The sequence below is a fragment of the Ricinus communis genome, chromosome 6, assembly GCF_019578655.1.
Source record: "Ricinus communis isolate WT05 ecotype wild-type chromosome 6, ASM1957865v1, whole genome shotgun sequence".
Taxonomy (NCBI): domain Eukaryota; kingdom Viridiplantae; phylum Streptophyta; class Magnoliopsida; order Malpighiales; family Euphorbiaceae; genus Ricinus; species Ricinus communis.
The window spans coordinates 12,727,213-12,753,689 of record NC_063261.1 but is presented as its reverse complement, the minus strand read 5'-3'; the positions used below and the strand labels follow the sequence as shown (position 1 = coordinate 12,753,689).

Sequence of the window (26,477 nt, the reverse complement as noted above, 5' to 3'; positions counted from 1 at the left end):
TCCTTGTTGTCGATATTGACATGTAGAATAGGACTCTATCTTTATTCTCGTGCGATTAATCAGTTATCTATCAGACTATAGAGTGAATGATGTGATCAATTAATATTCAATCCTTTCTTCAACTTGGAATCAATTCAAATCAAAACAATTCTTTTTTTCATATAAAGATAAAAAATACGGATTCGGCCCCCTATTAATCATCTGAGATATTACTTCAGTACGTATCTGTATGTATATATGGTTATCCTTTACTTTATCCTTTCTGGAATCTAGAATTTTGACGAAAGGATTTCTTTACTTTACTAATGCAACGCAGTCAACTCTGTTTGTTAGAATAACTTCCATTGAGTCTCTGCACCTATCCTTTTTTTTTATTCTGTCTTTATGAACCTTTGTTTGTTTTTGAAATACAGGATTTGGCTCAAGATTGCCCATTTTTAATTCCAGGGTTTATCTGAATTTGAAAGTTATCACTTAGTAGGTTTCTATACCAAGGCTCAATCCAACTAAGTCTGTAGCGTCTACCAATTTCGCCATATCCCCATTTTTGTTTTGAGATTCAAATCTTATTATTACTCGCCTTTCATTTATATTCTATTAGAACTGTTGAAGTTATTAGATACCGATTCCTATAAAAATTGATGATGGGCTACTGATGCAACCTACACATAAGGCAGTGAACCTATCGATGTGGCCTAGCACTAGGCTACTGATGCAACCTACACATAAGGTAGTGAACCTATCGATGTGGCCTAGCACTAGTGAGTATCAAGGTCGTATCCTTGGAGATCAGGTGAACCTAGAGTTACTACAGTTCACTATGTTATCTAGTCTGAAATAAGGTGTGAGGAGTCTAAATTAACTAACTAATGACTATGAATGCAAATAAATAGATGAACAACAACTAACAATCAAAAGACACCAGCAATAAGAGAAACAAACCCAAGGGGGACCTAAGTGCTGGAATTTTTAAGGTTGATGTTATAAATTACCAATCTTGCTTACCCGTGCCTAAATCCTGAATCGAACTCGGTTCCTCTCTCGAGCTCATCGAGTTCCTAAACCTGCACTAACCTAATGGAACCTCTTCCTATCAGATTATTACAAATTAGCATTAAGCGTAATATAGAATTATTAAAAGTTGTTAATTCTTAATCCGGCGAGTAAATTAACCTTATCTCTAAGTGTTAACTACCAGTTCTTACTATTCAAGTTCCAGTTGTAACAAACATTTCTCAATGTCAAGAAACAACCTAAAAGATAATTAATTCAACATCTCAAATTAACTGAATCAAACTTTATTACTAAACAGCAAGAAGATTACAAGAATGGCAAATAAAAATCTAATAACTAAGCACAATCCATCAACAAAGGTGAACCCCAATGGGTTCAGCAGCCCTAGCTACTAACAAATACAAAAGGAAATAAATAATAGAAAAGAAAATGGAACATGTAACCCCTCTTCTCTCGAATCGGAGTGGGAATGTTACAAGCCAATCTGAAACCAGCCTCAACTATGGATCTCGGATATCTCGATCAATCGTCTAGAACCTTCAATCTTTACTTGAATCTCCCAAATCAGTCCACATAGTTTGGTTTCTGACAAACATCTAATATGCGTAAATCATCCACATAGCTTGGTTTCTGCCAAGAAATCAATCAATTTCCCATCAAGGAGTTTGAAAACCTGAAAAACTGAGAAACATACCAAAGTGCGATCAAATAGGAATAAATATGACTCAAATACACAAATAAACGACTGATAAACAATCAATAAACATGCATAGAATCATCTACATCAATTGTTATAACTATAAAAAGTGTTTCCTCTTCTTTTTTTTCTTGTCTATCTTCTTTCATCTCTATCAGAAATCCTTCTTTAGTCTAATCAGAAAGGATTCTATCATTTCTTTATCCGTAATTCAATATAGATGTATATATACCACATTTATTATATATACTTCTCTTACTCTCATTCTTTCTCGTGCAATTTTGAATACTCGAACAGTTGATTCTTTTTCTTTTTTCTATATTTTTGCTTTTTTCTATATTCATATTAAGTATGAATAACTAATAATGAAAAGAATAAAAAGTTAATAGCCAAGATTCTACTAGTTTACTAAATTCCTATGCATGTACAATTTCTATTATGTGAGCCTGCTTAGGTCAGAGGTTAGAGCATCGCATTTGTAATGCGATGGTCATCGATTCGACTCTGATAGCTGACTTTTCTTTATTTGTTTGATTTTTTACATAATTGATAATGCCTTTTTGAAATCAAAGAATATTGAAAAAGCTTAGTTCCCCTTTACCAAGGGGGACCCATTATTATGTGGTAGGAACTTCAAATTATGAATAAAAGTTCAAAGTTAGAGTAGTTAAATCTCTGCAGAACAAATCAAGAATAAGAAATGGACCTTTTTTCTATATACATTATTGGTATATATACAAAAATGTCCGGATATTGATACAATAAGAAATCTTTCTAATAACTAAATAACTAATAAATAACTAATAATAGAATAATTAATATAATTATAATTATAATTAATTTAAATTATTATCTCATTATTCTTTGTAGTATACTACTTCAGTAGATTTTGTTTCGTTTATCATATTTATCCTTTAGTTCAGTATTTCAGTTTTAATTTAGGTTTTTGAAATTTCAATAAAAATAAAATAAGTAAAATAAGGAGTTTTTATGTCACGTTACTGAGGGCCTCGTTTCAAAAAAATACACCATCTGGGGGCTTTACTGGGATTCACTAGTAAAAGGCCTAGGGCTGGGAGCGATCTTAGAAATCAATCACGCTCCGGTAAAAAATCTCAATATCGTATTCGTTTAAAAGAAAAACAAAAATTACATTTTCATTATGGTCTTACAGAACGACAATTACTTAAAAACGTTCATATCGCCGCAAAAGCCAAAGGGTCAACAGGTCAGGTTTTACTACAATTACTTGAAATGCGTTTGCATAACATCCTTTTTTGATTGGGTATGGCGTCAATTATTCCCCGAGCCCGCCAATTAGTTAATCATAGACATATTTTAGTTAATGGTCGTATAGTAGATATACGAAGTTATCTTGTTTGCTTGTCTTGTCTTCACCTTTTTTTCCAAGACTTCTTTTTATATATCTTCATATGGGGTTATATATATATATATATATATATATATATATATATATATATATATATATATGTATATATATATAAATTATATAAAGTGTGTACATATTATATTATATAAAGTTTGTACATATTTATATATATGTATAATATAATATAATATGTACAAACTTTATATAATTTATATGCAATTTTATACCTATAAATAAATAGGGTTATGCTTGCTCATTATCCGTGTGCATATTAGCACACATATCTTCATTTGTTTGTGCCATATCTTGGGATTGCACTAAGGATTCGGTCACGGGCCCACGGGTGGGGTGGGCCCGTGACCGATTCTTTCTTAATTGAATCATCATCATGATCAAAGACTGCTAAAATTTATTTTTTAAATTCTTCTTTGGATATATTGGGATGTTGGTCTTTTATTAATTTTAATTATGAACTAATAAGTTCTGGTGGGGATAATGGTGAGGCTGGTATTTTTTATAAGGATGTCTCATTATTTAATGATATTAGTGAGAATATCCATGCTAGTATGAAATCTAAACATCTCAAATTTATCCAACCATTTCATCGATATAATTCTTTCTAAATATAGAATATAATAATAATCATAATCATAATCATAATCCTCTTTGTCTTCTAATTGGACTGCATAAGCCCATCACACGACCATGGTATCTGAAAGTAAAGCATAAAATACAATGTTCATTCTCTCCAAGTGATATTTTGGTTTATATTAAAAAAATTTATAAAAAACTCCTTCATAAGGGAAAGGGAAAGGAAAAATCTCATTAGATAATCCTCATGTTTGAAACCAGTATTTAAACTAGTTTGGTATTATTTTAAAAATTCTTGGTTGTATAAACTAAGTGTAGATGTATAAAATATTTTGACAATGTAATACCTGATCATATGCTTCTTTAAAATTATGAAAGGTGTACACTTGAAGATATATATTTATATTTTTAAAAGATCTTAGTTTATGTGGATCCATACCCCAATCTTTATAAGAAATGATATTTAATATTAGTTAATTTAGAATATCTTAATACATTAAAATCTCTAAAATTATACACTATAAGTCCAGAGTATGTTTTTATAGAATGACTTCGTAATATTCCCTTATTTTTCAATAAGTATTTTTATAGGATGCATGTGATTTATGAGGAATTCCTTCGCTATTTGGGCAGAATCTTTAGCTAAGTTTTTATTTTCTACTATTACTATACTCTTACTAGATAATTCTATAAATAGAGATTTTTCAGTATCTAGAGTAAAAGGAGGTCTATAAGACCGTATTAGATGCGGGACAATATATAGTGTTATAGTATTATGTTGAAGATATAGTGTCATAGAATGAGATAAATTGTATAGTGTTATATTATAAGATGGCCACTAGGAAGTTGATGATGATGACGCGATTAATCTTGAATTATATGTTGGCCATATTTTTTTTCCTGCAAGAATTCTCTAGTTAGAAGATTAAATAATGAATTACTTTCACCCTTTATATATTTTATAGAAATGCTAATAATATGGCTTACCAACGAGCAAATATTTGTTTAGAAGTTAGATCTTTTATCTTTTGTAAAACTTCTTTGGTTTCTTTACAATCAATTCTTAATAAAAAATCTTGATTGATCAAATCTCCCTCAAATTTTGTTATTGATGAAACTATATGTAACACCCCCATCACATACTAACCAATAAACATTAGCCAGGAAGCATACAAGCGTCGTAGAATATATACTACAGGTAGATAGGTCAAAATGTAGGTTGTTAAGAATCCAGACACAAGGTTATTAATATATAAACATATGATTATACTTAAACATCATTTAACAAGTATTACAAACATCTTCTTATGCCTTATAAGGCATACTTCCATATATATCACATAACTGCATACAAAAATGCATCAGGAGGAGACTTCACAAAACTGGTCCAACTTGACAGAACTGCTAAAAGCTAGACTTCGCATACAACCAACGGATGCACTACTATTTACAAACCTGAAAAGAAAAATTTTGGAGAGGGGTGAGCCTCCAGCTCAGTAAATAAATAATCAACATAATCTATATCACATACACTTAATACAATTTCCACCTTTTAGTGGTATCAGAGCTTACTCATGGTTCCAATTTCCAATATTCCTCTCTTAATGCCATCACCTACTAAACTATTTTTATCACCCTAAATTAATTCTTACTAACCATATATAGGTACTAACTTTTAATTGTATCTTTTAAGTCCAATCTATTTACCCAACCTTCAACTATTGGTTCAATTAAGTCTTAAGGCTTAATACACATAACCCAAGTACTTAATCAACTTATCTAAATTAATAATCTAATATCATGCTTCTTATTCTCTACTTATAATTAATATATATATGTTCTCATAAAATAAAAATATCATTGATATACCATCATATGCCCAATGATTAAATGTAAATGCACATAACATGGATGATGAGAAAATGCAGGCGTTACACTATAGATAGGATTTTTTTTTTATAATAGAATATTTTTCTAAGCATAATTCTATATCTCAGAAGTGTATCTAACTAAATGTTCTATTTTTTTCTATCATTTATGTTAATATACCACCATAACCTAATTCATAGGCATATGTCTCAACTATTTTATATGCAGAAGGATTTGCTATATTTACACAAAGAATTTCTTTAACTTTTTTTTATAGTTTGTATAGCCTGAGTATGCTCATCCATCCATTTTGGAGGGTTGTTCTTTAATCTATCATATAGCGTTTGCAATCATTTGCTAGATTCTTATAAGAATCTGATATATAATTTAGGTTTCTAAAAATCTTTGTAATTGTTTTTTATCAATAATTCTATCAGAAAATTTATCAGCAAAAGTACTTGATCTTTCTATTAGTATGATCGTGCCTTTATATATATATTATGACTAAGAAATCTAATTTTGTTAGTAAATAGTTCCATTTTTCTCGCAGAAACTACTAATCCAGCTTAAGTGATAATATTTCTAAATATATCCAAACATTTCTAATATTGTTCTATAGAGGATGAGTATATAATTGTAGACAATTATAAAATCACTATAAGGATTAAAAATATCATTCATAATACTTTGAAATTCATATGATGCATTTTTTAATCCAAAATGCATTATATTCCATTCATAATGTCCAAATGGAATATTAAATGCAGTTTTATATTTATCATTTTCAACTATCTTATTTCTCAATATCTAGACTTCATACCAAAGTTAGAAAATATTGATGCATTATATAAATGAACTATAAGGCCTTCTTTTATTAAGAATAGGATATCTAACCCATTTTAAAGCTTTAATTAATAGTTTATATTTTATAACAAATCAAGGAATTCTTCTTTCTATTTTTGCATTTTTATTTACATAAAAAGCATAGCAACTCCAAGGAGAATAACTTTTTCCTATTAATTTTTTATTTTCTAAATATAATATTTCTCTTCTGCAATGTTCCATTAATTCTTTTTTCATTTGAACATGCCTTGCTTTAGTAGGAATTATTCTTTAATCAAAATCAACTTCATATGGAAATTCTACTATGTATCTTTTTCATTCCCAAAAAGCACTAGGAATATCAGCACATACTTCTTTTTCTAGAATAGCTCTAAATGATTTTATATCTTTTTGTAACTCGGGACCCTTTAATTTCTCCTCTATTGAAGTATGATGTATTTCTATTTTAAGTGTCATTAGAAAATTTTCTTTTAATGAAAGTTGAGTTTTTAGTTGATTTATGCAGGTTTATTCATTTATAAAGTTAAAAATAATAGGTGTTCTAAACTTACTTGTACTTATATTCTTTTCATCTAACATTTCTATCATGTAAATATTACATAAGAAAGAATTTCCTAATATGACCGCTTGACCAATATCTTTTATCATTACAAAAGACTGGATTATACATATATTATTATTACATATTGTTGCAGCACTAGATAGTTTATATTTAATAGCTAATTTTTGTTGATTGGTCACTCTAAGGACTTGGGTGATTTTCTCAAAGTATCTGGAAGGCAATAATTCTTCTTGTATACAATTACGATTAGCTCCTGAATCATAAGGGCTATACATGAAAATCTATATTCCTTATTTACAATAATTATTATAGGACTACCATTTATGAGAAATTACCTTAATTAGAAAATTTAAAATCTTATTATCAGAATTTTGATATTGTCCTAATAATTCATTAAATTCTTGAGATATGTACTCATTGTCTTGTCCTCTTTCTAAATATATTGTTTGTAATTCTATAACCTGAATTCTAGTTTTAAGTTCCTTAATATGTTTTTTCATTTCATTTACTTAATGTTTTAAATCATACATTATATTGTCTTTTTTTTTTAAATTGTCATATTGTATTCTATCTATTATAGTTTTGAAATTATACGGGGGAGGCTATATCATTTTCTCTATTTTCATATTTGTATCATTTTTTAAGGTTTGAACTATTTCTACATACTTAAATAGAATACCTTTTTTCTTTTTAAGATCTTCTATTTTATCTATGGTTTCTAATATAAAATTTTCTTCTTTAGTTAAAATATATAAAATAAGCGAGTGTAGATTTTCTAGAGTACATGACTCACGACCACAATTTTCATCACATGATTTTTCACTATTACTGTCGGTATCTAATTTTGAACTCTCAACATCAAGTTCAATTTCATTCAGTCATCTATCTTCCTCGGATTCTTCTTCAGATGACTCTAAATTATTCTCAGTAATTGTTGTTTTAATCCTTCATCTATATTGAGTTCATTTATTTTCTTTTCTTAGTTCTATATTTATTATTATAATATCCTACTTTTTCACATTTAAAGCAAATAGGTGGTGTTTTTTTTTAGTCTTTGAAGTTTTCTAGTTTGGAATTCTTATTTTGCGATGAAAATCTATTCTTCTTAAAATATTTTTTATAAGAATTTTTTCTAATAATCCTATTCTGTTTAATTGGAATTTTCTTTCTAGGATAAGGAACCAAATTGTTCACAAGATTGTCCTAATTCTCTTTTATTGTTTGTATTTCTTTTTTAATTTATTTTTATAATCTTAAATTTGTACATATTTCTATACTTTCAGCATTTTTTTTAAGTTATTAAATCTCTATAAATACATATATCATAAAGAATTGTACTATATATTTATTTTTATCCGCATCCTAACTTTCTCACTAAATAATGTAAGTAACTTAGATAAAAAAATTTCTTTCCAGAAAGGACTATTACAATATGATCTATTCATTACTCTAGCTAAAAATATCTTTATACCATTCAAAGTTTGTTATAGTTTGACATTTTATATTCAATAATTATTCATTATTTCTATCAGTCATAGCATTCATACTTTCTACAAAATGTTGAAATATAGTCGTTAATAATGTATTAGTTGCATCGGACTCATACCTTCTAGACTGCATTTCTCTTGTAGTAGATGATGATGATTCTTATTGTATTGACACAATACTTTCTCATATTTGCATGACATTATAAACATGGATGGTTAACACAATACTTTAAGAATTAAGTAATTATCCCACCACCCTCTAAGTTGACCTGTAATTATTTCTTTGTACACTTATTTATCAAAATTATTTTTTTAAAACGCATGAACATACATTATCAAATATCTTAAAGTATTTAAAATTTGATTATAAAAAAAATTATCTATATTTCATATATTTATATCACTTATTGTCTTGGATTAATTAAGCCCTTATTTTATATCCAAATAACGATGCAGCTTATACTTACTCTAACATGTTGGATAAATTGGAAAAATATAATTTTTATCTAATAATGATACTAGAAGAAGATAAACATTGAATAGAAAAATCAAATCGACGCCTGAGAGATTCGAACTCTCGCGGGGAAACCCCATGTACTTAGCAGGCACACGCCTTAACCACTCGGCCAAAGCGTCGTCATGGCATTGCTTCTTCCAAGAATATATAAATTTTAATTCTAGGCGCCCTTTACAACCCTACTATCATAAATTCATAACCTTCAGATTAGTATTAATTTTAGAATTTATTAAACAATTACTTATATTAAGTCTTATTTGTTATAATAAACACTTTTTATTTTATAGATAAAAATTGTATCATCTCAGTTGCTTCTTTTGCATTTTTTGGAAAAGGCTTCTCATTTTTCATCTATTCTATACGAATGTTTAGCTTAAGACACCATTTTGCTCTTAATCGTAATTGGTTTTTGTAATATTCTTTCCATATTAATTATCATCACATAATTTGTCGAACAAGGTTTTATAATTATTTGATTGAAATTTATAAATAATTATAACCCAAATTTGTTATACATATTAAAATAAAAGAAAATAGTTATGGACTATTTTAATAAAATTTATTAATATAAAATTAAAAAAATAAATGAAAAAAATTTGTGAAAAAAATTAATTTAACTTATTATCAAAATGCAAAAATGAAAGAGAAGAAAATAGATTGTATTAGACCGTTTTGGATAAATAAAATAAAAAGACCAAGAACTATTTTAGAAATTAATAATTTCACTGAAGATAATTTATTAAAGACATGAAAATTTTAGTTTTAAATTAAACTGATTTTTATGGACTAACTAAACTTTTGCACTTGCTTAATTAAATAATTCTACAAATCAAAAACAGGTTTTAAGTTATTAATCTTGAAAGGTAAAATCTATAAAATGAGAACTTATAATTAACGTGTTGATAATTAGATATAATTGATATAACTATTCTAAGAAAAATGAAATGAAAGATCTGTTTATTAATAGAATAAATTTGTGAAAATAAATAATAATAAAGGAACAAAATTTTAATTCAAGAGAGAGGAGTTCAATAGAAATGCAGTCCAAAAATGCTAACAAAAGTACATTACAAAATTAAAATAATAAATCTTTTTGTGAAGAATAGAAGCAAATTTATCAATTTAATCTTCTTCAATCTAACCAAACATTAGTACCTCGTGTAAAATATATTTAAATATTTTATTAATAAATTATGTATATTTTATTTATATATTAATTTTATATTTATATTTTATAACTAAATTTATTATAGCATATATAATAATTTTATTTGTCCAATTTTATTTAAAATAATAAAATATATATGTTAAAAGACTTTGAACATAAACATATAAACAATCTTTGAAAGCTTTAAATAAACATACAACTTTGTAAGACTTTGAAACAGAAGAAAATATAGACTTACAGGAGGAGTTACAAGATTCTCTCTCTCTTACTCACTCTCTTTTACTCTAATCTCTTCTGTGAGATTTAGACTCAGGAAGAGCTTTATTCTCTCTTCTAAATTCTGAATTCTAAATTCTGAGGGATGAAGAAGGAGGACTCCTCTATATATAGAGGTCTTGGAGCTTTGGATACTTGTCACGGGCTTTGGATGCTTTGCTTAGTGGAGTAGAAATGATTCCACTTGTCTTTGGAGTCTTGTGGAGATTCTTCACATGCTTTGGAGTCTTTCGATAATGCCAACCGCCTTTTGAGAAAGTTGTCGGCCATGCTTTGAAAGAATCTTTTGCTTTTTTGACTTTTGTTTTTTCTTTTGTCTTTTCTTTTCTTTTCTTTTTCTTTTTCTTTTCTTTTCTTTTTCTTTTTCTTTTTCTTTTCTTTTTCTTTTTCTTTTTGTGGGCTTTAGTGTGGGCTTTTTGGCCTAACACAAATAACCTTGGGCTACCATTTCTGGTTTTTAACCCATGGGCTTTAAAAGAAGGAGATAATATTTATGAGATTTTGAGTATCCCATAACAATCGTCTCCCGCTGGATCATCCAAATCGAATGCAGCAGTACTAGCACTGGAAGAGGATGATGATGAGGCTTTGGATTTGCCTTTAGAAGAAGTCGCTTCGCATAACCGTTTTATAAGTTGTAGGAAATCTTCTTGGTTTGAGCAAGCTTTGGAAGGAGAAAAGACTTGTGCCAAGAACGTTGTTTGTTCTTTAGGAGGAGGCGAAGCTATGTTTGGTCAAGAAGTTTTGAACGGCTTTTAGGGACAGTTTGTCTTGGTGGTTGAATTTATCCCACCATTTTACTTTGAATCGACGGATAAGTGTAATCTCACCATCTGGAAGCAGATTGAAGTGAAAGTACCATACACATACCCAGGGTAAAAAGAAATTTGAGCGGGGAAAAGGAGAAGCGGGAAAACGCTTTTCCATGGAATTTGGTTTGTAATTTGCTTTGAATAGGTTGAACAGGGGTAAGACTTGGAATAAGAGTCTCAGGGGCATTACCGTAGTAATTCCACCAACGTTTAAACCAAGTAAGGGATTTTGGAGGTTTGGATATTGGTGTCGAAGTAGAATAGCCGGGAGTGGCTTCTTCCTTCGTTTTGGATAAGAAAGGTATTGAACCGGGGCTTCACGGTAATCCCAATAGGAGAAAGAGGTGTTAAGATTTGAAGGGTAGGTTCTTTTTTAGAGAAGTAGGGAAGGAATGAAGAGAGTGTAAATCCATACCCCAATCGGACGGGTGAAGGATTCTTTGGATTGTGCATGTTGAATATGCAGGGTCTTTATGGGCTTTGTCTTTTTGAAGTGCTTGAATTTGGCTGAACCAAGTAACCTCAAGGATTGACTGGTAATAAGCTTGAGGCTTTGAAATATTCCAGGTTTAAAAAACCAACTGGAGGGAAAATCTTTGAAACCAATTTTGAGGGGCTTTACATGCGAATCCTTCCTCAATGGTTAAAACATTTTGAAAATAGGTTTTCCAAATACTCATTTGATTTAAAACATTTTGATTGTGTCAAAACAATCTCCGAGAGTTTGGCTTTGAAAGACTATTTGAGTTTTGAGATAGATTTGGAGGGAAAATCTCTATCTCGGTATTTTGAAAAGGGATAGATAATATACCTTTACCCTTTGTAGAGGAAGAGGACGACTTTGGAGTCGCCCGGCTTTGGAATGATTTGCTTTGTAGATGGTTCGGACAGGGATTGAACCATTTATCTTTGTATTCTTCTACTCTTTGAATGAATTCAGGGGTCTTACCGGGCAAGCCATTCCTGAATTTGTTTGGCTTGATCGACTTTGAAGGGATCCATTTGTTGTTGAACTGGATCCGGTTGATTAATTTCTTCTTGGATTATCTCAGTCCAAGTCCTGATGGGCTTTGAAGTTGAAGGGAGGACTTCCTTCACTGGGCTTTGAATTTTGGCCGGTTTAGAAGACGCCGTGGACTTTTCTTCTTTAGATTTTGATTTTCTTGGCATTTTGTATCACTCCTGTTTTTGTAAAAACTCTCTGGTTAGAAAGTCAGGAATAGAATTTGATTCTTCACGAATAAATTCAATTTCAAAATCAAAAACAGATAAGATAGCTTGCCAACGGGCGAAAATCTGTTTTGAAGCTATATTTTGGACATCTTTTTGTAAAACTTCTTTTGCAGATTTGCAATCAATCCTTAAAAGAAATTTTTGATTTAAAAGATCACTTTGGAATTTAGAAATACAGAGAACTATCGAAAGGATTTCCTTTTTGATAGTAGAATAATTCTTTTGGGTATCATTCCAGTGAGCAGAAGTAAACTGGACAATACATTCTTTGGAATTTTGGACTTGCTTAAGAATCCCACCATATCCTAACTCTGATGCATCCGTTTCTACAATCTTAAATGCAGAAGGATCAGCTAGATGCAGGCAAGGAATTTCTAAAACTTGTTTTTTAATGCTTTGGACTATCTTTGTATGTTGATCAGACCAAGGAGGGGGGTTTTTCCTTAGCCTATCATGCAGGGGCTTTGCAAGACAGTTTAAATTAGGATAAAAATCCATAACATAATTTAAACTACCAAGAAATCTTTGGTCGGGTTTTTCCAAAATTTTATCTGGAAACTTTGAAGTGAATGCAAGGGATCTCTCAATTGGAGTAATTGTACCCCGAGAGATGTAATGACCAAGAAATCTAATTTTCGTTTGAAAAAGAGATATCTTAGACTTTGAAACCACTAAACCATTTTTCTTAACAACATAGAAAAACGTTTCTAGGTGTTTAAAATGTTGTTCAATGGAATTTGAAAAGATTAAAACATCATCTATGTAGACAATGCAGAACTTTGAAAATGGATTAAAAATGTCATTCATGATTTTCTGAAATTCAGAAGGGGCATTTTTTAATCCAAAAGGCATCACATTCCACTCATATTGGCCGAATGGGACTGTAAATGCCGTTTTGTAACGATCTTTTGGATCAATCTGGATTTGCCAAAATCCTGATTTCATGTCAAACTTTGAAAAGATGAATGCGAATGCGCTTTTGTAAAAGATCTTTCTTATTTGGAATAGGATACCTAATCCACTTAAGAGCTTTGTTCAATGGTTTGTAGTTGATCACTAGCCTAGGAGTTCCTCTTTCTATCTCGCTATTCTTATTGACATAGAAAGCTGCGCAAGACCAAGGTGATCTAGACTTTGAAATTAAACCTTTAGACTCAAGATCTTTAATCTCTAATCTGCAATGGCTTTCTAAGGACTCATTCATCTGAATGGGTCTGGCTTTAGTAGGGATTTGCTTATCTGAAAAATCGTTTTCATATGGCAAATCTACCATATGTTGCTTTCGATTCCAAAAAGCATTTGGAAGATCGGAGCGAGTTCATTCTCAATCTTCATTTGAAAATCGGAAATTTTTCTTTGAATAAAATCATTTTGCAGTTGATCTAGGATTCTCTTCAAACCCACATCTTGTTGAAGATGAGAAAGATGGGTCTGTTTTCCTTTGATCAAAGCATTGATTTTAAAATTGTAAATGGAATGGGCTTTGATAAGATTCAAATTTCTCTTTTTTGGTTTTTCTAGAAAAGGAAAAACAATCTTTGAATCTTTAGCTTTGAAAATGATTCCAGTTGTTACTTTAAAGGGAGTTATCAAATTGATAAACGGAGTCCCTAAGATAACCGTTCTTCGAAGATCCTTTGTAAGAATAAAAACATTCTTTAAAGCAATGTTATTATTAATAATTCGCGGCTTCAGTTTTACCAGCAATCTTAATCTTTGAAGAATTGGCTGAAGTCAGCCTTTCTTTGGTTTCTTGGTGAAACCTTTTAGGAACTTCGCGATTGATACAATTGAGGTCCGCTCCTGTATCAAACAAGGCGATGGTTTCTATCCCGGAAATCACCAGGGAAAACAAGCTTTATTAGAATCAAATATTTTCTTGAAGTAATTTCCTTTAAAACATTGATAAAGTTTTCGGGAACATTTCGGAAACTTCAAGGTTTTGAAAATCATTTTCCTCACCGTAATCGGAATCACTATTCCGCTGAGGATCGTTTTCAAGCAAAAGCAGAATCATTTTGTTGTTTTTCTTTCAACTCTTTGAGTTCTGTTTTGATGGTTTTAATCTCCTTCCGGAGTTCCCGAACAGTGGGAAGAGGGTTTTCAACTTCTTTCCTTTGTCCAAAATCATAGTAAGATCATAAGTATTCTTACTAGATGAAGGAACCAGAGATTCAGTTTTTAAAATTTCTTTTAAAACTTGCTTTTGAATAAGAGGATCACTAATATGCTTTACCAAGAAGAGCTTCTTGTTGCCTAGTGAGCATATTAATGTTCTTCGAAGAGCTCTCTGAATCACAATCGATTGAGGTTTTGATTTCATCAATTTGAAATTCTTCCTCACTGTTTGAGAACTCGATTCGGATGAATCAACTAGAAGAGCGAAATCTTTGCAAAACTTCTTCTTCTATTCGGAAGCTCATGGAGTCTTTTGGAAAACTTACAATACTTCAAGTATGGCCTTTCTTACCACATTTGAAGCATGTAATTTTTGAAAAATCCTTTTTGAATCATTCTTTGGAAATTTAGAATGAAATTTGGAAGAAGATGGTTTTTATAGAAATTCTCCTTGCTTTCGGAAGGCTTTCTATACTTTGAAAATCGTTTCTTTTGAAAGATTTTGGATAAGAATCAACTTTGCATTTCCCTTTACAACTAGACACGGGCTCTATCAGGTTATACTCAAACTGGTTACGAAACTACCTAGTTCCTGCCTAGTCTTTTTCATTTCCCATTTGAAACGTCTTTGAAGCTTAAGGTCATGACAAATCTTTAAACCTTCTTTCCGGGTTAGACTAACTAACTCACCATAAGTGTAGAAATCATAAGGGATTTGACCGTTATGGGTTTCTCTTATGGTATTCCTAACTCTTTCACCTAGAATCTTAGGTAAACCGTACAAGAATTTTTCTTTCCGGAAGGTTGGCTAGAATCTTCCCTAAGCATGACTGTTAGGAAAGTGTCTTTGTAACTTTGGAAGTTGCTAAGCTTCTTGAGGTAAGATTGCTAAGGAGCTCGGCATTCTTGTCTTTGAAAGCGAGAGAAGGGTCTCCTATGAAATGTAGGGAAATAGTGAGGATTAGGGTTGAAACCGCATCCTCAATTGGATTTCCTATTTCATCTAGGATTGGAGTTCCTTCATCATTGTTTGGATAGCACCTAGGATTTGGAGTTCTTTGTGCTTAAGTGAGATGATAATCCCACCATCCTTTTAACCGGCCGGAAAAACCAGTATCAAGAGCTCAAAGAATGGCTCTATCGGAGGTACCACTTTGGGTTTTGTAGGCATTGGCTGCCATGGTCATCTGTTGTAAGAGACCAATGATGTTGTATTCAGACATTCCATCTATATTCCATTCATAGACGGAGGAGGCATTGAATCTAGACTGGGTTAGGATGTTGTTCTATTCTCAATTCCTAGATCCGGAGCGGTACTCTGGAGTATTCCAGTCAATCTAGGGGCTTGGATTCCCAATCATTGATGTTGAAGGGTTTTGGAATGGGGCTTTCAAGCTCTGAATCGTTAGACTCATCGCTTTGGGCTTGTCCTATAGCACTGATATTCCTACTACTTTGAGGAGTATCTGGTACTAGGTTTTCGGGTTTGAATATGTAGATATCCATTAAAAATATTATTCATCATTTTGTTCCTCATGAGACTTGAACTTTAGACTTTTTATAAAAAAAAAAGATCATTCTGTCAATAAGCCATTTAATAATTTTTGTTAAGACAATACGGACACACACACACACACACATATATATATATATATATATATATATATATATATATATATATATATATATATATATATATATATATATATATATATATATATATATACTAATTTGTTATTCACGTGCATTGCACGCGAGTATTAACTATTTTATTTGTATTATTTAAAAAATTAAAAATATATACATTTTCAAGTTTAACATTATAAATATTTTTAGTGTTAATAATAATTAATTATTTTTTACTATTATAGTAAATTCATCTAAAATAAATCTATTAATGACTTATAAAGTTTAAACTGTTTATTTTTATAACTACTGATAAATAGATTTAATTATTATTAAAAATTGAGATTCACATATAGTATAAAAATATATTATCTTTATTTTATGTTAATAAGGTAAAATATAGCAAATATTGTTTAGTACTAACTATTCTTTTATTTTTCTACTTTAAAGATTATAAAAGAAAAGCATTTTAATAGAAGTGTATTGAAATTTTAATTTTAAATGTAAACTAATTATAAAAAATATAAAGAAGATTTACATATTTTTTTTATAAAAACTCTATTTATTACAAGTGCTTATAAAGTTAGATTTTCTAGAATTATACTTAATTATATTTAATTATTAAAAATTAAATAGAATTGGACTTAGAATTAGACTCGTATTAAATGAATTATTAATTATTAAATTAAAGGCAAAAAGTAAATAAAAGCTCCGGAATAATTTGGAGAAGTACAATTAAACCTTTATGCTTTGTTTTGGCACAATTGAACTCTTTATGTTCTAAAATTGAAAAAATTAAATCCAAATTATAAACAGTATTTAACTTGAATTCTTTTTTTTTTTCACTTGAATTTTTCGTTTTCTAAACACATGTAAAAAATGACACTTTTTTCCTTTCATTGTAAAAAATCATCTTCCCCTACATATATATGGAATTTATTTTCAGGGTATTGTAGCTCTATGAAATCTCTTAAGGAAAAGACAATTAAATGTCGATTTAAGTTGTTTTATTCTTATTAATCTAATATCCAGCAATATTTGTTATTGGTAGATCATTCCTCCCTTTGAAATTTTAGTTATAAATATGAATTCAGTATGAAAAATTATAAAAATATTTATTAATTTAAAATTTATTTTAATAAACTTCGACTTCTTGACTTAAATTTATACTAAATATATTAGTCATCTTTATTTATAGTAAATCTATTAAAATTTAATTACTTTGAAGGATATGGAAAATTGTATTAAATAATAATAAGTATAATATAAATTTTTTTTGTGATATTATTTAAAAATTCTATTTTACAAAATCTTAATAGAATTACAACCAACATGTCTCCCCGTCGCCAACATTGGTGTCTCCCCATCACCAACCTTGTTGTCTCCCCGTCACCGTTGCTGCTGTCACTTTCGTCGTCGTTGCCATTGCCATCGCCCTTGCTGCAATCGTCGTCGCCTCGGCTACCATCGCCTCCACCCTTGCTACCGTCATTAGAGCTGCTCCACTGCTCTAGTCTTCTCAGCCGTTGCTCCAGTCGCCTGCCCCCTCTTGCCGGTCAGGTATTGTTGTTATTTTAAGACAGTTCTGTGGGTTTTTTTTTTTCCTTTTTTTTGTAGAGTGTCATGAGTACTATTTTGAGGTGTTGTTTAAAACAACTCATTTGATGTTTTTCTGTGCATTAAACTTAAATTTTTTTTCCACTAGTCCTTTTATTTTTCTTTCAATATCCATGTGGTGGATGAGTGTTGATTTTGAACATAGTTAACTATAATGTTGTTGACAAGAAAAGAAAAGAAACTTGTCTCTTTAAGCCAATTTGCAACAACCCATCTCACCTTTTCTCTGTTATTGGTATGTTCTTTATACTCTTTATATGAAACCAAAGCATTAGATAAGAAAAGTTAAGATCTTGCGTTTTAATTCTTGGTTTTAGAATTAGATAGTGTTATTGGATAGTGAGTTCTTGATATTTCTGGTAGTGTTTCTTGACTTGGACTCTTGGGAATATATGCTTTTTGAATGTGGAGATGATGTGATACTTGTTATGGTTTATGTTTTATGTTACAATACACAAGTTGTTTCTTGTTTTTTGTTTTCTGTTATGGAAGCATATTAATTTAATTGAGTGAACTTTATAGTTATGCCTGACATGTATTTGTTTTGTTGTCTAAGAGCAACTTCCGCTATAAAGAAAAAAGAAAGAAAGAAAAGAACTGATTCCTTGGTTCATAGTTATACATACGTTAATAGTTTAAATTCCCTGTATAGGAATCAAATGATGAAGCTTGAACAAACTTATGAACCCTTTATTCACTTTTATTATTTGTTGGTCGGTGTGGGGCGTTGGGAGTATTAAATCATCATTATTTTTTCCATTTCGAAAATTGATGTTCCATGCCTTTCCTTCAGTTTTCGCAAATTGGCTTAAATGTCTAAAGAAATTAAAGATGTTAAACTATGATGTGTGTCTCGTAAAATTGTTATTGTGCAAGTATTATTTGAATATTTCTTATAATAATAATTATAAATAGATCTATCATTTAGTATACTAATTGTGATTTTTTTTTTCCACAGTGGTAGATAAACACTCTTAAATATGGAATTAGAAGATGTATAAATTTTGATAGATATTATATTTTATTTGATTTTTATTGTTTAAAATATTATTTTAAATTTATTAAATTTATGCTTGGTGTTGTAGTAATATATTGAACATTTAATGTTGAATACTAAGACTTGATTAGTTTACATTTTGTAAATTTTTTTAATTTTTATTAATTTTTATTAATATATTTTAAATTATTATAAACGGATTCGATAAATGAGTACCCATTTAATTATTTAAATATTCATATAAACGGGTTTTTAACGAGTGGAGTACCTGCTACCTATATAATTATCCATAAAATTTATTTAATAGGCATAACGGGTTTAATCAGGTTTGAGTAGTATGCGGGTATTTCTATTAGGATTTGGAACGAGTTCGGATATGTGTTTTCATGAATTCGGATTCAGATATCATAAATGGGCGGGTACCCTACCCGTTGCCATCTTTAGCTTCAACCAATTTTCTAAAAATAAAAAATACGAGTTGGAACTAGAATTGATAGTTTCAGTTCTAGCAAAGGATGATCTTGAACCACTCTTCTGGTTTTGAGCCACTTCTGATCTATTTTGACTAGTATCGTTCTATTTACCCTTATAAGTTATTGAATGTTAAGAACTAATATAAATATATAAAAATCTATGAAACATAAAAAATAAAAAATATACTAAAACTTTAATTTCATTGATGATATAAAATATATATGAACAAGTGTAATTAATCATTCATTAAATTTTAATAATATAAATTAATACGGTTTAAAAGAAACTTAAATAGCTTTAATATTTTTTCATTAAAATAAAGTTTATCATTTTATTTTTTAAAATTATTTGTAGGTAAAAATCATGAAGTATTATAAAATTGTATAATATTTAAATTTTTAAATACAATTAATAAAAATAAATTGCTAAAAATAAAAATAAAAGCTACAAACGAATGTAAATTAAAATGAATAAATATAAAAATAAAAAATAATTAAAATATAGAAAAATAAAAAACTCATTAAAAACTTAAATTAATAAATAAAAAAATAAAAAATATATCAAAAGAATAAATTTTAAAGCAAGATTTTGTAATATAACAAGAAATATTATATATGAAAATAAAATAAATAAATTAATATAATAACAACATAAGTATATGAAAAAAAAGATATTATTACAATTATGGATTAAAAGAAATATATATATATATATATATATATATATATATAATTAAATCTTGGGATATAAAATTTCTTTTGATATGTGTTATTATATTTTGGCACATAACATACTTATTTTGACATGTGTATTTATTCTTGACATATAAAATTAATTTTTATGTATAATTTTATAATTTTATTATTAATTTATTAATTAATAAGTTATATTAATTTTTAAATAATTACTCCGATTCTAGAAACTATCATTTTAATTATATTTTTAATTTTATATTAACTGATAAATTAATTTTTAATTAGACAATGATTCTAATTCTAAAAATAATATTTTAATATTTTTATTAGCTAATAAGTTAATTTTTTAATTGTACAATAATTATTAATTTTAAAAAACAGTAATATTTATTATATTTATAATATTAATTTATACGATACTAAAAATCAATTACAGATATTTTAAAATAATTTTATGTTATTACATCACTAAAATAATTTTTGAAACTAATAAAATCTTAAATCACTAAGAAAAATTGAAGTAAGACATTTACAAATACTTAATTTATTATTACTATTTAAAATATTATAAATAATTTAATAACATAAAAATATTAATTTTACCTATAAATTCAATTAATATTATTATTTATAATCAATATAATTATAACGATCACGCAACGTGTAGGTAAACGATTAGTATATATTAAAAATGAAAGAAAAAATAATATTAACCATAGCTTGCTACATAAAATTACTAAATAACTAATATATACATATTAAATGTGATAAATAAATAAATAAATAAAAAACTCCATTATTAAGTACTTATATTTTTTTTTATTTTGTTCAATAAAATTATTCTATTTTGTTTTGTTATATTAATATGACATATTTTTATTTTTTAGATTTATTTCCTATTGTTTACATTCAAAATATTTTTTTTGGCTTAAGCCACTAAATTTGATATATTTTCATACACCAATTCATTTACATAAAATCTGATGTAGTCATTGAACTGACCCAAATAATTGAGGCAGTGTAGTATAATGATTATCTATTAAGATATCTACATAAACTGCCAACTGATAGGAATTAGTCTTCAACTAATTAGCTACACTAAAGGGATGTGAAGCGATATTCTCGATCAGTTGTGGGAAGACTTTTTCCAAATGTTGTTAGCTTTTTTCTAGTCATTTCTAGTCTACTGTTAGCTATTTTTCAGTTTGTATTATTCAGCAATTCTATTTCTCTCTTGTATAAATACTTACAGACTCTTTAGTGGAAAGTATGCAGAATTTTAATTAATTCTATATCCTCTCTGTTTTTATATTTTATAACTTGGTATCAGAGCCTATATGGCCAAGCTAATCCTCCATCAAATTCATCTTTCTTTTCTCTCGGAGGAATGCTTGCTCAACCTTCATCACTTAAATTAGATAATGATCATTTTTTACTTTGGAAAAATATGACACTGTCAGTTTTGAGATGATGCAAACTTAAAGGCTTTTTAACTGGTGAAACACCTTGTCCAACTAAGTCCATAGTCTCCAGAATCAACACTTCTGCGTTTGTTGTTTCAGGTAGTCCAACCATAAAGGAAGAGCCAAATCCAGAGTATGATGTCTGGATTTCAAGAGACCAGCTTCTGTTAGGCTGGCTGTATAACTCAATGCAACCACGGGTTGCAGCTTGTGTGATAGGTTTCACAAGCTCCAAGGACCTGTGGAGAGGTATTAAAGAATATTTTGGAATGCAAAACAGATTTCGCATTCTTTTTCTAACTGGAGAATTGCAAAAGGTTAGAAAAGGATCAATGAAAATTGAAGAATATTTCCATTCGGTGAAGTCAATTGCTGATAATTTGGCTTTAGCAGGAAAAACAGTTGAAAATTCTGGTCTCATCAATCAAGTTCTTGCCGGACTAGATGAAGATTACAATTCAATTGTAGTTCAAATCATAGAAAGAGAATCTATTACCTAGGGAGAGCTGCAGTCTACCTTAATGACTTTTGAAAGTCGACTAGAGCAATTAAATGCAGTTCGTTTGAACATGGCAGGAGTGCAAGCGACTCAACCAACTGTTTCATTTGCAAGCAGAACCACTTCAAATAATATAAACAATGGTTATTCTTCAGGCAGAGGAAATTCCAAAAATGGAAATGGCAGAGGAAGAGGTCGTGGCGGTAGAACCAATAACTCTAGGCCTGTATGTCAAATTTATGGAAAGCTTGGACACACTGTTGCTTACTGTTGAGCAGATATGATGAAAATTTTATGGGAAGTACTTCACAACATGTGAAAGGAAAGCAAGAGAGCACTTTACAGGCCTCTACATTTACAAGCACTCTTGATTCTGAACTCGATCCTGGTTGGTTTATGGACAGTGGAGCAAGTAACCATATTACCAATGACTCGAATCATCTCACCAATGCAGGATAATATTCTGGTAAGGAAAAATTATGGTTGGAAATGGCTCAAAATTATTTATTGCTCATACTGGTATTATTCATCTGACTTTTTGTATCACAACGATGGATGGATCGATCTTTGAATAGAAGGATTTTGGAATTAAAAAATGTTTTGCATGTGCCTTCTATCAAGAAAAATTTTCTTAGTGTTTTTCAGCTAACGTTCGATAACAGTGTATTTGTTGAGTTTCACTCTAATTGTTGTTTTGTCAAAGACAAGGAAACGGGACAGGTTCTACTTCAAGGGATGCTTAAAGATGGCTTATATCAATTAGATCTTCTGAATCAAGTCTCGAAATCAGCATCATCGTTTAACTTCTCCAAATCACTTGCTGCTAAAACTAAGTTACCTGTTTTGTTTGAGTCTAGTATTTCGAATTCGAATAATAAACTGTTGCATATGAGATTTGGTCACCCTTCTCATAAAGTCTTGTTTGAAATTTTAAAGTCATGTAATCAGTCCATGGTTTTTAATATTTTCTTTTGTGATGCTTGCCAATATGGAAAATCTCATGCTTTACCCTTTCCTGTCTCTTCAGATCATGCAAAATCACCTCTTGAATTAATTCACTTGGATTTGTAGGGACCTGCACCCATAACTTCTTCTAAAGGTTTCAGGTATTACATACATTTCCTAGATGACTGCAGTAGGTACACCTGGATATATGCTTTGAAAAATAAAAGTGAAGCAATAGAAAAGTTTGTTAAATTTAAAAGATTGGTAGTAAACAGGTTTGATAAGAGAATTAAAATTGTCCAATCTGATTGGGGAGGTGAGTATAGAAGTTTTATAAAGGTTCTAGAACAATGTGGAATAGAATTCAGACACCCATGTCCTCACACATCTTCTCAAAATGGTAGAGCATATAGGAAACATAGGCATATCGTCGAGACCGGACTCACCTTACTAGCTTAAGCCAAGATGCCTATTAAATAATGGTGGTATGCTTTTCAAACTGCAGTTAATCTTATAAATAGGATGCCCACACCTGTTCTCAAACTTTAGTCTCCAATTCAAGTTTTATTTTCTCAAATACCGAAATACAATTTGCTCAAAGTGTTTGGTTGTGCATGTTTTCCTGCCTTAGGCCATATCAAAGAAACAAATTTCAGTTTCATTCCATTAAAAGTGTATTCTTAGGATATAGTCAAAGTCACAAAGGATATCTCTGTTTAAGTCCCAGTGGAAGAGTCTATGTTTCACGAAATGTTATTTTTATTGAAAATGACTTTCCTTTTGAAAATTCAAATTTTCTCACAAATCAAACTTCCAAAGATGTCATTGTAACCTGTTCTCCTCAGTCTAGTTGGTCTTTTCCGTTCTTAGAGTCTACAGGTGAAGGTTTAATTGGTACAAATCATCTACAAGCATCTCTTGATGAAGGACCTGCACCAACTCAGTTTGAAAACTTACAACATCAAAGTGACAACTCTTCAAATCAGCCAAGTGAGATGGAGATCTCTTGTATAACTAATACACAAGCTGCTTCACACCAAACAAATCAAAATGCTTCGCCAGAGTCTGTTACTGCTTCAAATATGAATGATGAGCAAACTGATCCTCAAGTTTCAGTTTCTGCACCAAAAAGAAGAGCAAAACAGTATGCAGAGACTCATAGCATGATCACATGAGGAAAAGCTGGAATTTTCAAACCGAAGTCCTTTATCCATACAACAATCAAATCTTCTGTCTCTGAGCCAACCTTAGTCAAAGAAGTGCTTCAAGATGCTAATTGGACAACAGCTATGCATGAAGAGTTAGTTGCTCTTGTCAAGAATCAGATATGGAAATTGGTTCTTTTTTCTCCAAACATGAATGTTGTAAGCAACAGATGGGTCTTTCATCTCAAACACAATACTGATGGTTCTCTACAGAGATATAAGGCGTGTCTTGTTGCAAAATGATATCTTTAAACACTAGGGATAGACTACACTGAGGCTTTCAGTCCTATCGTAAAAGCTTCCATAATTTGAATCATTCTCGCCATTGCTGTTTTGAAAAATTGGAATATTAAGCAACTTGATGTCAACAACGCTTTCTTGAATGACAAACTTTCTAAATGTGTTTATATGAGTCAGCCTGAAGGATTCATTGACCCAAAAAAGGCTCATCATGTTTGTAAAGTTGACAAGGCACTTTATGGTTTGAAACAAGCACCTCGGGCTTGGTATGATCGCTTAAAACACACTCTTTGCAGCCGAAATTTCACGCAATCTCAGTGTGATTCTTCTCTTTTCTTCTATCGCACTAGCAAACACATAATTTTTGCTCTTGTTTATGTTGACAATATCATCATTATAGGTAATGATATATCTCTGATGCAAAACTTCATCCAACAGCTGAATCAAAAGTTTTCTCTTAAAGATCTTGGTGATCTTCATCATTTTCTTAGTATTGAGGTGCGCGAGATCATTCTGGTTTGTTTCTTTCTCAAACTCGATACATTACAGATCTTTTGTCCAAGTTTGATATGGCAAAGTGCAAGTCATGTCCCACACCTATGAGCACAGGCAAACTCATCAGTGCAAATGATAGCAGTCCTTTAGCTAATCCTACAATGTATCATAGTGCTATTGGTGCCCTTCACTATCTTACTCACACAAGGCTAGACATTGCCTTTGTTGTCAATAGATTAAGTTAATTTTTATCAACTCCTATTGATGCACATTGGAAACTCTTAAAACGTGTGTTCAGGTATCTTCACGGCTCTCTTCATCTTGGGTTGCATATCCAATGCAATGAACAAGTCAATCTAATGGGTTTTTCAGATGCGGATTGGACAACGTGTCCTGATGATCGATGCTCTATTACTGGTTATTGTGTGTTCCTTGGTGAAAAGATGGTTTCATAGTCTTCGAAATAGCAAAGTGTTATTGCTCGTTTAAGTACAAAGGCTGAATATCATGCTCTTGCACATGCAGCTGCTGAAATTACATGGATACAGTCATTGTTCAAAGAAATTGGCATCCCTGAAATTGGTGTTCCAGTTACTTGGTGTGATAATATGAGTGCCAATGCTCTTACTTCTAATCCTGTTTTTCATGCCAGGACGAAACATATAGAGATCGATGTTCATTTTGTTCGTAATAAGGTCCTTAATCGTGAACTTAATGTTCGGTTCATTCCCTCCTATGATCAGGTGGCTGATTTGTTCACTAAGTCTCTTGCACATTCTCGGTTTCTCTTTTTGCGTGACAAACTCGGTCTCCTAATGGTACCCTCGAGTTTGAGGGGGGATGTTAAGATATCTATGCAAGCTGCCAATTGATAGGAATTAGTCTTCAACTAATTAGCTAGAATAAAGGGATGTCAAGAGATATTTTCGATCAGTTATAGGAAGACTTGTTCCAAATGTTATTAGCTTTTTTCTAGTTATTTTCTAGTCTACTGTTAGCTATTTTTCAGTTTGCACTACTCATCAATTTTGTTTCTCTCTTGTATAAATACTTGCAGACTCTTTAGTAGAAAGTATACAGAATTTCAATTAATTTTATATCCTCTATGTTTTTATATTTCATAACTTTATCTCACTGACTCAATTTTTGAGCATTGCAATATAATGATTATTTTATTGATCTGAATAGCTGAGGCGGTACAGTAATTATTTTATCAACTTAAATAGTTGAGGCAGTGCAATTTAAATAATTATTGTACTCATTTAGCTAGTTAAGGCAGTGCAGTCCAATAATTATTTCATTAATTTAACTATTTGAGGCAATGCAATAATTATTTTGTTAATTCAAATATTCAAGATAGTGTAAAGAAGAACCATTATACATCAATGTTTTTGAGTCTTTATATTTATTTTACTGACTTAACTATTTGAGGTGGTGCAATAAGTATTTCACTAGATCAAGTAGTTGAGGAAGTTCAAATGTCTAAGGTGATGCAATAGAGAACCTTGATGCAAAGTGTAAAATATGGAGAATGAAAAGGAGTCAATTGGTTTGAGAAGTCGAAAGTAGTGGAGAGGTATTTTAGGAGAAAATACAAAAAAAAAAAAGAATTGTCATGTTGTAAGAAGATTGAGAGTTTCACTG

The 26,477-nt window shown here is 30.0% G+C and overlaps 1 non-coding gene across 1 annotated transcript; it reads right to left on the bottom strand.

Moving 5' to 3' along the window:
• Window positions 1–9,007: 9,007 nt before the first annotated feature.
• Window positions 9,008–9,089, bottom strand: TRNAS-GCU. The gene has a single exon. It is a non-coding gene; the product is annotated as a tRNA-Ser (tRNA).
• Window positions 9,090–26,477: the final 17,388 nt, after the last annotated feature.